Genomic DNA, 16368 nt, shown 5'->3' with positions numbered 1-16368 from the left:
AGGAAGTACTGGACTTCAGTCTGTTGGGGCTGATTTAGAAGTCCCTTGCGGCTCATTTTACTCCATTGTTGCGTGACTTTTGTGACGCAGCGGCAGAACAAAAGAGGCGCCATGGTGCGGCGTATATAAAAAAAAAATGACGCATATGGGAGATGCATCACGTTGTAAAGCCCTGCGCCATCAGGGGGCGTTCCGGCGCAAGGGAGGGCGTTCCTGCGCAGGAACGAATCCTAAAAGTGGCTGAGGGAAATCTACAAGATGTCAATCAGTCACTTTTAGGACAATGATGCGTGACTGAAACACTGCGCCTGCTTGAAGCCGACGTACGGCTTGATGCAGCATTGGGGAGATAGGGCACCCCAGAGCATTGCTGGAGCTGCGCCATCGTTGGCACGCAACTCCAGCAATGCGCCGCCTTTACGGCACAGATGCGTAAGGCTTCTGTGACGTTTTGGGCCCATGGGTGGTGGTGGTGGCATGGCGCACAATTACTGCCGCATCCCTGCTACTTTGCAGGGATGCGCCGGTAATTGAAAATATGACCCTTAGTGTCTAGCATTACGCAGTTCTTTACACTACACTCATACATAATTTCTCAGGCCAATGAAATGAACACAAAATACAAAACAAATAAGCATAGTAGCAAGCAAGGCTACTGAGAAGGAGAGCAGTGCACCTGAAATGCATAGAAGATTTTGAAATATAATTTACCTACAATGTAATCGGCAGCATTATTGCTCTTGGTAAAGAACAAAGATTTGCAAATAACAGAGCCGGATAAAACAGAGTAGTGATGAAATAGCTAGAAATAGCTACTACTACTCACCAAGCCCGGGGACCTCTACGCCGAGCGAGTCCAGCAAGTCACGTTCCCGGTCCATGACATCCGTCCAGCGGTGGGTGGCCTGGTTATAGGTGCGCCGGACCCCAGAGAGCTTAAACATGGCCCAGCACACCTTCTCCCACCGCTTCCGGCGCTCCCGGATGCCATAGCCGGTTGCGATCTTGCCCCCTCCCAGGATGGTCTTGGGGAGGCGGCGCTGGACGTGGAATATTAGTGCGGCCACCTCCTCCGCGCTAAAGATCTCCCGTGGCATCACTAGCTCCCCCCTCAAACGCCCGCACGGGAACCAGGCACGGGGTGCGGGACCCTTCCCCTTCTCAGGGTGCTTCCCGGCTCCCTTTACCATGGTCTGGGCAGAAATGAATGTAAATATTAAAGAAGAAATAGAATAGGGAAGAAGAAAAGGAAAGAGTTAAAAAAAGTAGTTTAAAATTAACAAAAAGTAGCAGAAAACACAAAAATATAGAGATAGAAAAATAGAGGGATAGATAATAAGTAAAATAGATCAAAAAAACTTCAAACAAGCAAAGGATGGAAGAGATTCAGAGAGGATACAGAAAGCATGCCCAGAACCATAGCAATGAATGAGAAACAAGATGGCCGCGCCCGTTCACGACCGCATGGGTAAGTTCGCGCGAGATTTTCCTTGCGATCAAGCGCGAAATTGTACTAGCGAGCAGCACACTTTGCGAGATTACACATAGCGGCCGGAAACGGAATTACGTCACGCAAACAAGATGGCCGCGCCCGTGTACGACCGTTAGGGTAACTTCGCAAACGTATCGCTACAAGCGCCTTGCGAACATGCACAAAATCACGCGAACATACACGCCGCAAAAAAAAAATTGTGTATTCGCACGCATTTGCGGCTTCCGAAATCGATCTCGCACGGATTCGCGCCCCGCAAATGGCGCGAAATTGCAGAAAAACGATTTTTGCTAAACTGAAAGCAATCAGCAGGTGCAAAAGTTCAAACTTAACATTAGTAAGCATTCACTCTAGTGCTTCCTGAGGGGCCCCTCCAGAGTTCAGTTGCCTATTTGCAACTATTCTACGACCCTGCTATGACCCAAACAGCAGGCTCATAGAATAGCTACAAGTAGACCATAAAGGTCCTGTGAAAAAAAAAATTCACTGCAACAGAAAGGAAATTACAGATAAGGAAGGAAGCAGGTGCCAGCAAGACTGGAAGTTTCAAAATTACTGACACATTAATGACCCCCAAATTAATTCATGGCAGTTGAAGAAGGGCAGGTGTGCTTGCTTTCACTGCAACAGAAAGGAAATTACAGATAAGGAAGGAAGCAGGTGCCAGCCAGACTGGAAGTTTCAAAATCACTGACACATTAATCAACCCCAAATTAATTCATGGCAGTTGAAGCAGGGCAGGTGTGCTTGCTTTTTTTCACCCCCATAATCTACAGTGATAAACAAACCTAATGGGTGGCAGTGAGGATGTACCAGAGGGTGGCATGGGTGTACCAGAGGGTGGCAGTGGTGAAACAGAGGGTGCTGTGAACCTGTGATGATAAACCAGACGTAGAAACAACATAGTCGCGGCCGTTGCGAGCCGAAAAGTAAGTTCGCAATTGCGAAATGGTCCACAAATCCTCGCGAACGCTCGCCAACACAAAAAACACAAAAATCCGCAAATCCGCGAGAGTTCGCGGATTTTGCGGATTGCGAACCCGTAAATACGCAAATTCGCGTACGCGAGATCCACTAGATCCGCCCATACTTAATCATGTACGGCCTCGGACGTCTAGGGTTAGGTGTCGTTAGAAACAACTTGGTAGAGTAATCAATCCAACCTGTGTCAACTGCTTCTTGTAATAGTCTACCAAGAATTCCTGTCAGTTCAACAGTGGGGTCAGTTTCCAGTAGTAAATATATGTTCGGGTCACTGACATGTAAGTCTACTTTTTGATGGTAGTAAGCGGTGTCCATAAGGACAATCGCTGCCCCTTTATCAGCCGGCTGAATAGTCAAGTCTGGATTATTTGCTATGGTTTGTATTGTCACCCTGTCATGTTTTCTAAGGTTGTATCTTTTGACTTTTTTATAGTTTAGCGAGTCAATGTCCTTTTTTATCATCACTTCAAAGGTGTCTAACATCTTATGTGACGTGGGTGATTGAAAATAACTTTTTGGTTTGAATTTCTGCTGTTCTATGGTCTTATCCTTTTGCTCAAAGGCTACCGCATTATTGAAAAAATGACGCAATCTCAAGGTCCTCATAAAACGGTACACTGAAACGTCCAGTTCCACCTTATTAGTGGTGTTAGTGGGGACAAAACTTAGACCTTTACTAAGTACTCTAGTTTGCTGCAATGTTAGTTGTTTCGATGATATGTTGAATATCAAGCTACGTTCTTCCCGCTCCGTAGCTATTTGCCTGCCTTTTCCTCTCCTTGTCGGACGGGACCTGCTGCTACCCCCTTCTGTGCCACTGGGGGTAGTCCTTGATCTGGGACCTGTGTAAAAAAACACACTGTGTTGGGTGCTGGTACTTGCTCGATTGATGCCGTTGTGGGTCCCGGAATGTTGGTGCCAGAGCTTCCAGTTGCTACTGGCACTCTATTGGTGGATGTATCCTTGTCTGTAACTGTCAGGTCCCCCACTCAATCGTTTTCGATCCAAAAGAATCTCCAACCTTACCAGAAGGCAATGGTGATTGCTGTGTTGTCCAGGCTGTGCAAACAGCCTGGGGTTCGGAATCGAATCCAACATGGCGGCATGGAATCCCATAAGAGCAAACAGGTCAGCGCTCTAGTCAAAACGGCAGCATTGTGTGATGCAGGCGAAGCGCGCGGTAAACTGCGCACTTCACCTGAGCCGTGAGCGGAGCAAGAGGTGTATCCTGGCGTCGCGTTAGTTTAGGGACAAGAAGCAACGCGTCGCGAGTTTTACAGAGAAAATACTGAGTTCGTGAATTCCCAGACACCAGTAAGACTGTTCCTTATCTTCCTTGACGAAAAGTATTTTGAAATTCTGAACTGCGCATGCTCGGTCTCCGAGCCTTTTCTTAGCGAGTGCGCAGTGTTACCGAAGTCCGCCTCTGAAGATATAGAGTCAGCACAAGCGATAATATTCTGGTTATTTTTCATTAGGAAAATTCTGAGAGTTTATGTTGAGTATTTCCAAAAGATAAATGTCCATGTTCCGAGTATAATTAAAAGGAATTCATAGCGTCTGAGTTGTAGAGCCTTGATAAAAGATACACATTTATTTCAGTGAAGTAACTGTAGAGATATTAGTGTTCAGCTCCTGTAAATACACAACAACAGTGAAGAAACTGTTAATAGCGAGAAGGTATCAGGTGAAGCAGATGAGTAATACTTACCAAGACTTCAGTCTTCTATTCAGTAAGTGATACCAGAAGAGAGAGAAGATAAAATTAGGATTAGAGAGAGAACACATAATAATATCTATTCATTATATTATAGAGCATCAGATAAGAGTAGAAGAATACTGAAGTAAAAAGAAGAGAAAGTAAAAGCACACAACTACTGAGTAAGTGTAGAAGACAAAACAGAAGAATAGTACAAGTAGGAGGAAAAGAGTAAAAGGTGATATACATGTATTTTATTTTTCAGCGCAGTAAAAGTCAGTAGTGCAGAAGAAAAAGAAGTATTTTCTGAAGAAGAAGAAAAGAAGAAGACTTGTGTGCATTCTCTTCTCTGTCCAATTCCCCTTTCCCCGTTGGGGCTCTACTGGCTACGCATTTATATATGGTGTGAGGCTGGGGAGTCCTGAGGTGGAATTGGGAGCTTGCGTCGTTCTGCTCCTGTGTCACAGGCCAGCAAGAAGAAAGAAGAGCTGGTTCTGACAGAGTGAAGTGCCCACGAATTATTGGCACCTGAGCAGAATGGCGGAAGGTTTGGATGTTAAGAGGTTAGGGAGCATTCTAGATGAAATACAAAGAGAATTAATTACAGTTAGAGAAGAAAATAGAGAACTTAGGAAGGACACCACAGAATTAGCGCAAAGAATTGGGTCCCTAGTTTCGAGTGAAGGGTTTAAGATATCTTCTCCAGTTTTAGGTTCTTTTGGGGATTCAGCTTCATCTCAGTCTAAAGTAAACACACAAGTGATACATTCTTTATCCCCAGTGATTCCCTTAGCACCTCCAGAACGATTTAGTGGGGACCCACAGAAGGCTCAAATCTTTTTAACACAATGTTCATTGCACTTTATGTGCAGACCAGCATTATTTCCTGATGCACAGTCTCGTGTGGCATTTATCCTATCTTACTTAAGTGGGGATGCTGCAGCTTGGTCAATGCCTTTGGTCACCAGAAACGACCCTGTACTCTTTAATTTAGATGACTTCAAGAAAGAATTCATGCGAATTTTTGATCGTCGGAAGGTGTCTCAAGCTACGGATAATGAACTTTTAGAGATCCGACAAGGAAATAGAGAGTTAGTGGCATATTTGGCACAATTCAATAAGTTGGTGTTAGAGACGGAATGGCCTGAAAACAAACGAGCCGCGGTGTTCTATCGGGGGCTAAAAGATGAACTAAAAGACGCTTTAGCACAAGTCCCCAATCGCCCAACAGAAATCTCCGCTTTAGTGGATCTAGTGTTGGAGATAGATTTTCGCCAGAGTGAGCGAAGGGGTGAGAAAAAACGAGATTATCGACCAATTGTACCACGCTTTGATAGAGCCAGATATGAACCACCTAAGGAATCGGATGTCAGTCGTGGAGTTGAGCCCATGCAAATTGGAACAATCCGTGGACCTCTTACGAAAGAGGAAAAAGAAAAAAGACGAAATAATAAATTGTGTCTTTATTGTGGAGGAAGCGGGCATTTTGTTCGGGATTGCCCCAAGAAGCCTAAGTCACAGTCGGCGGAAAACGCCCAGCGCCGCCAGTAGATGGAGTTGGACTGGTGGGTGCAGAAACAAATTCAGCTCCCAAGAATCATGCTTTGGCCAATACCTTACAATCAGCCGCCCCTCATTTAGTGATAACTGTAACCTTGAGTTATCGTGAAAGTCGATGGGAACAGATTGCGGTAATGATAGACTCTGGAGCAACGGGAAATTTCTGCGATTTGCGGTTTGCTGAGAAAATAGGATTACGAGCCATACGGAAGGAGAAGAGTGAACCAGTTAGAGCCGTTGATGGTACCAATCTGTCATCGGGCCCCATCGTGAGTCATACGGAGCCAGTGCAATTAGAAACTACCGAGGGGCATAGTGAAATCTTACAATTCAATCTAATTGATGCCCCTCAATTTCAATTGATTTTAGGATTACCCTGGCTCACAGAGCATAACCCCACCATTGATTGGGCAGCGAGAACGATCACCCTGAACTCAAAATACTGTGAGGAAAATTGTCTCCAAAACAAAAGGAAAGGAGTCGATAAATCACCAGCATATCATTTGAGTGAAAATGAAAATTCAGTCTGTGTAATAAATACAGTGATCTTGCCTGAAAAGTATCAAGAATACCAAGATGTCTTTAATGAGGTTGAAGCAAAGAAGTTACCTCCACATAGGGAATATGATTGTAAAATTGATTTGGAACCAGGAGAGAATCTTCCCTGCAGCAGAATATACGCTTTGACCGAACAGGAAGACAAACATCTGAAGAAGTATCTGGCAGAATATCTAGAGAATGGGTTCATTCGGCCTTCTCAGTCTCCTGTCTCTTCTCCCTTGTTTTTTATTCCCAAAAAGAGTGGCGAATTGCGCACGTGCATAGACTACAGGGCAATAAACCGGATAACAATCAAGAACCGTTATCCATTACCTCTAATTTCCACTCTGTTGGACCAGGTGAAGGAAGCTAAGATTTATACAAAACTAGATTTGCGAGGAGCGTACCATCTGGTCCGCATCAGAGAAGGAGATGAGTGGAAAACAGCTTTTAGAACTAAGCAAGGTTTATTTGAATATCAAGTGATGCCGTATGGATTATGTAATGCACCAGCAGCGTTCCAACATTTTATAAATGATGTACTGAAGGATTGCATCGATCAGATAGCAATTGTATATATCGATGATATATTGATTTATTCCTCTGAAGTAGAAACACATGAAGAACATGTCAAAAAGGTACTACAAAGACTTCGCGAAAATGGTTTATTTGTCAAACTGGAGAAATGCGCTTTTGATGTAACTACAGTCGAGTTTTTGGGATTTGTACTAGCTCCAGGAGGTATCACCATGGATGAAAACAAGATAAAGGCAGTGGTTGAATGGAAATCTCCTACATCAGTAAAAGAAATCCAAAGTTTCATCGGATTTGCCAACTTTTATAGAAGGTTTATTCAGAATTTCTCGAAGAAGTTAATTCCAATAACACGTTTATTGAAGAAAGGAGTTCCTTTTCAGTGGAATGCGGAGGCAGAGGCAGCATTCGCACAGTTAAAAAAAGATTTCACCACAGCACCCATTTTGCTGCATCCAGATCCCGCAGAACCATTCTTCGTAGAAACAGATGCTTCAAATCTGGCCTTGGGAGGTGTGTTATCACAGAGACACAAAACGACGGGTCAACTTCATCCAGTGGCCTTCCGCTCTCGCAAACTAACACCCCCAGAAGTAAATTATACCATCACGGAAAAAGAGTTACTAGCCATCAAAGATGCTTTTAAGGAATGGAGACACTATTTAATGGGAGCTCAGCATCTAGTAACAGTGTATACGGATCATCGAAATTTGAAATTTTTAAAATCAGCCAGAACCTTGACCCCTCGACAGCTACGCTGGTCTTTGTATTTCTCTGAATATGACTTTGTCATCACTTATCGACCTGGAGCTCAGAATGGAAAAGCTGATGCCTTATCCAGATTAGAAACAGATGGAGTAAAAGAAGAGATTCAAGAACAAGCCATCATACCAGCAGAGAAGGTGATCAATGCAGTATTACAAGAAACAGTGGAGGCCAGAGAGAAATCGGACATCTTGAGTAGTAACGAAATAACAAGTTGGTTAAAAGAAGATTCTAGGAGAGAAATTCGAGAAGGTCTACCTTACCACAATGGAGCATTATATTTGCCTACACCAGAGATGCAATTGAAAGCTTTAAAAGAATGTCATGATCATATTTTAGCAGGACACAAGGGCATCAACAAGACTAAGGAATTGGTGCGCAGACGGTTCTGGTGGCCAAACATGATCAAGGACATAAACCAGTATGTAGCAACATGTGAGACTTGTGCAAGAGGAAAATCAGAAAGGAAACGCCTGCAAGGTTTGTTACACCCATTACCCACCCCTCCTTTCCCTTGGCACACAGTGACCTTAGATCTAGTGGTAGACTTGCCCTCTAGTCATGGATATGATACCATTCTGGTTTGTGTGGATGCTTTTACTAAAATGGCACATTTTGTGCCCTTAAAGGGAGTACCCACTGCCAAAGTATTAGCGGAAGTTTTTAGTCAGCATGTAGTTCGGGCACATGGCATACCAAAAGTTCTAGTGTCAGATAGGGGCTCTCAGTTTCTGTCTCATTTTTGGAAGGCATTTACTAGGCGTTTGAACATCGAGAACAGATACTCAACAAGTTTCCACCCAGAGTCTGATGGTCAAACAGAGCGCACCAATCAAGAACTAGAACAGTACTTAAGAATGTGTCTATTAGAGCAGGAAGGAGATTGGCCAGATTATCTTTGGGCAGCAGAGTTTGCACACAATAATGCTATAAATGTTTCCACCGGTTACACACCGTTCTTTTTGAATGCAGGCAGACACCCACAACATTCTCTAAATTTTCAGGAAGTAGAAGTTCCCGCAGTTTCAGATTTGGTAGAACACATGACACAAGTTCATAGTAAAGCCATCCAAAACTTAACTGTAGCAAAAGCCAACTACAAATACTTCGCAGACAGAAAAAGAAGAAAAGAACCAGAAATGGTAGAGGGAGACAAGGTTTGGTTAAGCACAAAGAATCTCAGACTAAAAGGGTTTAGAAAATTCCAACCACGATACATTGGTCCTTATCCAATTGAGAAGAAATTAAGCACCTTAAATTACCAGTTAAAATTACCCAAGAAGTTACGAATACACCCAGTCTTCCATGTTTCTTTACTAAAGAAGGTAGAGCCTGAAGTCAGGTTGAGTAAGATCCCAAAACCAATTCAAACTGAGAAAGGAGAAGAATTTGAGGTTCAACAGATTCTAGATTCAAAACTGCAGAAAGGGAAGCTGTATTATCTGATAGATTGGAAAGGTTATGGTCCTGAGGAGAGATCTTGGGAGCCAGAATTTGAAGTAAATGCTCCTCGCTTAATAGCAGAATTTCACAAAAGATTCCCAAACAAGATCCAGAGGAAAGGAAGACCTTTGAGGGGGGGTACTGTCAGGTCCCCCACTCAATCGTTTTCGATCCAAAAGAATCTCCAACCTTACCAGAAGGCAATGGTGATTGCTGTGTTGTCCAGGCTGTGCAAACAGCCTGGGGTTCGGAATCGAATCCAACATGGCGGCATGGAATCCCATAAGAGCAAACAGGTCAGCGCTCTAGTCAAAACGGCAGCATTGTGTGATGCAGGCGTAGCGCGCGGTAAACTGCGCACTTCACCTGAGCCGTGAGCGGAGCAAGAGGTGTATCCTGGCGTCGCGTTAGTTTAGGGACAAGAAGCAACGCGTCGCGAGTTTTACAGAGAAAATACTGAGTTCGTGAATTCCCAGACACCAGTAAGACTGTTCCTTATCTTCCTTGACGAAAAGTATTTTGAAATTCTGAACTGCGCATGCTCGGTCTCCGAGCCTTTTCTTAGCGAGTGCGCAGTGTTACCGAAGTCCGCCTCTGAAGATATAGAGTCAGCACAAGCGATAATATTCTGGTTATTTTTCATTAGGAAAATTCTGAGAGTTTATGTTGAGTATTTCCAAAAGATAAATGTCCATGTTCCGAGTATAATTAAAAGGAATTCATAGCGTCTGAGTTGTAGAGCCTTGATAAAAGATACACATTTATTTCAGTGAAGTAACTGTAGAGATATTAGTGTTCAGCTCCTGTAAATACACAACAACAGTGAAGAAACTGTTAATAGCGAGAAGGTATCAGGTGAAGCAGATGAGTAATACTTACCAAGACTTCAGTCTTCTATTCAGTAAGTGATACCAGAAGAGAGAGAAGATAAAATTAGGATTAGAGAGAGAACACATAATAATATCTATTCATTATATTATAGAGCATCAGATAAGAGTAGAAGAATACTGAAGTAAAAAGAAGAGAAAGTAAAAGCACACAACTACTGAGTAAGTGTAGAAGACAAAACAGAAGAATAGTACAAGTAAGAGGAAAAGAGTAAAAGGTGATATACATGTATTTTATTTTTCAGCGCAGTAAAAGTCAGTAGTGCAGAAGAAAAAGAAGTATTTTCTGAAGAAGAAGAAAAGAAGAAGACTTGTGTGCATTCTCTTCTCTGTCCAATTCCCCTTTCCCCGTTGGGGCTCTACTGGCTACGCATTTATATATGGTGTGAGGCTGGGGAGTCCTGAGGTGGAATTGGGAGCTTGCGTCGTTCTGCTCCTGTGTCACAGGCCAGCAAGAAGAAAGAAGAGCTGGTTCTGACAGTAACCAAACTTTCTTCCAAGGAGTGAGTCATCGTTTTTCGTGGGTCAAACCTTCTGCGGGCATAGATCTCAGCCCAAGTGTAGACTTCATTTAGTTTATAGTCTATTGTATCATGTTTATATTTTCTCAACTTCCCTTCCTGCAATTCCTTACTGTATTTCTCCAGCTTTTGATTTAATCCTTCAAGATTGATCTCCCAAGTGTTGTGTTCCATTCTTAATTCAAGTTCTCCTTTAAGTACTGCAATCTCTTCCTCTAGTTCCCGTATTGTTTTAGCTAATTCCTCGATGATTAATAAGATAAGCTCCAGGGAACATTTATTTAAAATGGAATACCACTTGTCCATAAATGCTGGGTCCCGATGAAAGCGAAACAACATTGGCTTGATCGATAAACGTAATCCCCTAGGTATCCGCTTTGCTCTGTGGATTTGGACAAGAGTAGAGGCATGTAGTTTCTGGTTCAACTGACGTCTGGACAGATATTCCAATTGTTTTAATTGCTGTGAGATTGAGCCACCGTGGGCATCCATAGATCTTACTTCCTGTATCAATGCATATATGTCATTAGCTTGATCACTGGTGCGCTCTATTGTCCGTGAGACTAGTAATAGCATCAAAAGACATTATTATCGTTGGGTGCTACCTCCTCGGTTTGATTGAAGTATATAAGGATGAGTAAACTTGAGGGGGTGCACTCCTAATACTCAAATTTTACCTGTAAATTTTGTGTGGGGTGCAGCAGCGCGCAAGGGTAGTCAGTCCTTCCTCTAACCACTTAATGCAAATACAAGCACAGAGACTTGAATGCGTTGCGCACTGTTCACTTGGTGTAAATAAACACACTCTGTAATCCTTTACTGCAATCAGTGTATTCACATATTTATTTAAACTTGTTTTCACTTTACTTGACTTTGATCATGGTGAATAAACATTTGAAAATGACATTTTTTGCATTGTTACATCACAATGATTGTCACATGTACATAAAACAAAAAACCAAATACCAAGAAAATTACAATCACATGTATATAGAGAATTCAATATTTCTTTGCCGTTGCCCAATGCATTTCGGAACTTGAGGTAGTTCCTTCATCAGGGGTTAATCTGTAAGTGAAACATATATCCATAAATATACATAAGAAATGCACATGTATACCACAAGTGGGTCAAAGTCTCACAATCAACTGACAATGAATGTTTAAATGTAGATACTCTCCATGTTAACCGTATAATGTGTGAATAGTGTGTATGATTGTATTCATACCTGCCACAGAATAGAATAGTCCACCAACTAATGATGCACCGAATCAACCAGCTAAAAAGCTACAAAAAAACATGCTCTGTTGTAATCCAATAGTCACTATGTCCAAGAGTAACAACTGCTATGATTGAGAACCTTCCCTTACCTTCTAAATCCAGTCAATGCTTTAGGAATCTGCAAAATAACTGCAAAGTTCAATATTGCTGTCAGTGCTAAAACAATACGTGGCCCACTCTTATCAATATAATAGCCTCACTGGCTTACCTCAATCATGTGAAGTCAATACTGTGTATGCTGAAACAAAAACGAAATACCCATAAGTTCCTAAGTCGCTCATAACAGTAGGACCGTCCGTCCCACATCAAAACATAATGGTAAAAAACACACACTGACCTGAGGATCGTGATAAGGAGACCTTAATTCGCCCGTACTCCATGTTAAACTCCCGAGAGGATAAGTGTTGACCACTATTGTGCCGTGAGTTAAAAAACGCGAACCGGTGCCCGGATGCGAGTGCGCGATAATAAACACAAACAATGGACTAGCCAGTAACGTGCCTCTAATTGAACGCAATCTCGGGCGCCATTTTTGAATGGGGCCGATGTTGTTGTATGTGGCATATTAATACCGATGTAAGTGCTAAACTGCCAGCTGCACCCTATGCTTGCACGCATAATGTGAGTATGTGTGCAGAATATGACCGTAACCTCCTCAAGTGCTCCTGTTATAGCCATAATCTGCTATGTTCTTCACATACTATAGTCAGTAATCGCGCGATATATAACCAATATCCACTGTTTGTAAAACGCAAAACTTGCCTAACAATCACCTATACCCTATGGGTCTATACACAAATCCCCTGCACAAAAAAATTTCTCAAAACCAGTGAATGTATATGTTAGGATGAATACATTGCACGCTGTGTGCCCACTTTTGAAGGTTTATTGATTGGTTGTAATCATACCATAATGATTGTGATAAGTGCTGTAATGATGCTGATGAGATGAAAAGACTAACTATTGTCGGGTGTAAAAATAGGCTGGTGTGTATATAGGACTATGTTCTGGAGGTAAACGCCTAAAGTTATTTAACGTTGGGATCTGGTCTAATCTAGGATGAAACACGACATATCCAGTCTGTCATTGAGCCCTATCGGTATCATGGTATTGAGGGTTTTGATCCAATATACTTCTCGTTTAAGCAGTCTTTTGGAGTTTTTGATACCCTCTCTTATTTGTACTTGCTCAATTATTTGAAATCGTAATTGTGAAATAGAGTGGTTAGCCTCTGTCCAATGTGCCGCTAGTGCTGAGTTGACGTTCTTTGTGCAGGTCCGACTTTTATGCTCAGTCATCCTTATTCTGACTTTATGTTCAGTCTTTCCAACGTATAACTTTCCACAAGGGCATTTGATGCAATATATGGCATTTTCGGTGTTGCAGTTACTGGTATGCCGTAGTTGTATTGATGTTCCTGTAGTGGGGTGCATCAAGGTGTTTCCCAAAATTATATTATTGCAATGACTGCAGTTATAGCATTTAATGGTCCCCTTACAATTCCTGGTTTCAGTGAACTTTGTTGGTTTAGTTAGTAGCTCCCGGAGGTTACGTCCTGTCGTATATGTGTGTATGGGAGGGTCCTTGAAGATGTTGTTAAAATCTGGTTCATCAGCCAAGAGTTCCCATCGTGAATTCACTAATTTCTTGAGAGCTGGTGAGATGGTAGAATATCTAGTGACAAACATTACTGGACAAGCCGTTTTACCCTCTGTTTTCGGGGCAAGGAGTGCCATCCGTTCTTTGCTCCTTGCCCTTGAAATGCATTCCTTTAAGTTTTTTCTGGATAACCTCTTTGTTTATATCTTTCTCGATACTCATCCATTTTTGCCAAACTTGTGGTGGGGTCAGAACATATTCTCCTGATTCGTACAAATTGTGAAAAGGGTAAATTTTGTACCAAGCTTCTCAGATGAAAACTTGTGAAGTCTAAAGCGTAATTGTGGTCAGTAGGTTTGGTGTAGTTTTGAGTATGTAAATCCATTTCAAATACGATTTCAAATAATTGAGCAAGTACAAATAAGAGAGGGCATCAACAACTCCAAAAGACTGCTTCAACGAGAAGTATATTGGATCAAAACCCTCAATACCATGATACCGATAGGGCTAAATGACAGACTGGATATGTCATGTTTCATACTAGATTAGACCAGATCCCAACGTTAAATAACTTTAGGCGTTTACCTCCAGAACATAGTCCTATATACACACCAGCCTATTTTTACACCGGACAATAGTTAGTCTTTTCATCTCATCAGCATCATAACAGCACTTATCACAATCATTATGGTGTGATTACCACCATTCAATAAACCTTCAAAAGTGGGCACACAGCGTGCAATGTATCCATCCTAACATAAACATTTACTGGTTTTGAATTTTTTTTTGTGCAGGGGATTTGTGTATAGACCCATAGGGTATAGGTGATTGTTAGGTAAGTTTTGCGTTTTACAAACAGTGGATATTGGTTATATATCTCGCGATTACTGACTATAGTATGTGAAGAACATAGCAGATTATGGCTATAACAGGAGCACTTGAGGAGGTTACGATCATATTCTGCACACATACTCACATTATGCGTGCAAGCATAGGGTGCAGCTGGCAGTTTAGCACTTACATCGGTATTAATATGCCACATACAACAACATCGGCCCCATTCAAAAATGGCGCCCGAGATTGCGTTCAGTTAGAGGCACGTTACTGGCTAGTCCATTGTTTGTGTTTATTATCGCGCACTCGCGTCCGGGCACCGGTTCGCGTTTTTTAACTCACGGCACAATAGTGGTCAACACTTATCCTCTCGGGAGTTTAACACAGAGTACGGGCGAATTAAGGTCTCCTTATCACGATCCTCAGGTCAGTGTGTGTTTTTTACCATTATGTTTTGATGTGAGACCGACGGTCCTAATGCTATGAGCGACTTAGGAACTTATGGGCATTTCGTTTTTGTTTCAGCATACACAGGTTGACTTCACATGATTGAGGTAAGCCAGTGAGGCTATTATATTGATAAGAGTGGGCCACGTATTGTTTTAGCACTGACAGCAATATTGAACTTTGCAATTATTTTGCAGATTCCTAAAGCATTGACTGGATTTAGAAGGTAAGGGAAGGTTCTCAATCATAGCAGTTGTTACTCTTGGACATAGTGACTATTGGATTACAACAGAGCATGTTTTTTTGTAGCTTTTTAGCTGGTTGATTCGGTGCATCATTAGTTGGTGGACTACTCTATTCTGTGGCAGGTATGAATACAATCATACACACTATTCACACATTATACGGTTAACATGGAGAGTATCTACATTTAAACATTCATTGTCAGTTGATTGTGAGACTTTGATCCACTTGTGGTATACATGTGCATTTCTTATGTATATTTATTGATATATGTTTCACTTACAGATTAACCCCTGATGAAGGAACTACCTCAAGTTCCGAAATGCATTGGGCAACGGCAAAGAAATATTGAATTATCTATATACATGTGATTGTAATTTTTGTGGTATTTGTTTTTTTGTTTTATGTACATGATGTTATATATGTGACAATCATTGTGATGTAACAATGCAAAAAATGTCATTTTCGAATGTTTATTCACCATGATCAAAGTCAAGTAAAGTGAAACATAGTTTAAATAAATATGTGAATACACTGATTGCAGTAAAGGATTACTGAGTGGTGTTTATTTACACCAAGTGAACAGTGCGCAACGCATTCAAGTCTCTGTGCTTGTATTTGCATTAAGTCGTTAGAGCAAGGACTGACTACCCTTGCGCGCTGCTGCACCCCACACAAAATTTACAGGTAGAATTTGAGTATTAGGAGTGCACCCCCTCAAGCTTACTCATCCTTATATACTTTGGTTTGACTGGGCCACATTCAACTATGCCAGGTTTGTTGGGGTTGTATAATTATAAAAGTAGACAAAAAGTACCTCAATTTAGAGGTCTGAAAAAGAAGTGTATAGTTGGTACTTTTTGTCTACTTTTTGTCTACTTTTATAATTATATGGTCCAACCAACTACATTTCCCAGGACCTAACTCCGTGATTTAACTAGGTTTGTTGGGGTTGGCATACAGGTCATCTGCAAAGTTGGTGGTTGGGCAGTTTGGAGTCCACGTTGCAGGGAGGCAGGGAGGTGGGTAGGGTTGGATAGATCCCTAACGTATTGTTGTGGTATTATTCAATGTTTAATGTTGTTCAGAGTAATGATTGTTGACAGTGCATGAAGACTACATGACCTTACAGTAGAATGACCAACATTGGGACAGGCAAGACAGCTGGCCGCTTTGCCTCTGCTTACACACAGAGAGGAGGAAGAGGGGGGCCCGGGTGTATACTTTCTCTGGGACCTTTCTGCGTTTAGTACACCAATCAAATGACCAAGAACCGGGACAAACTCTATGACTGGGCCGCATTAAAATCCTTTCGTGGAATGTTAATGGGTTGGGAGACAGAATAAAGAGGGGCATTGTTCTGTAGTACACAAAGAGACAGGACCATGACTTAGTGTTACTGCAGGAAACCCACATATAGAGTATCTCCTATTGTGTTCTGAATAGGTGGGGGTATAAGCTAGTGTCACACAAGGAGGATACACCAAGGGATCGAGAGGGGTGGGGATTCTTCTTCACAATTGTTCCCCTTCCAGGTACAA

The sequence above is a fragment of the Lissotriton helveticus genome, chromosome 4_1, assembly GCF_964261635.1.
Source record: "Lissotriton helveticus chromosome 4_1, aLisHel1.1, whole genome shotgun sequence".
NCBI lineage: Eukaryota > Metazoa > Chordata > Amphibia > Caudata > Salamandridae > Lissotriton > Lissotriton helveticus.
This window is presented reverse-complemented; position numbering follows the sequence as displayed.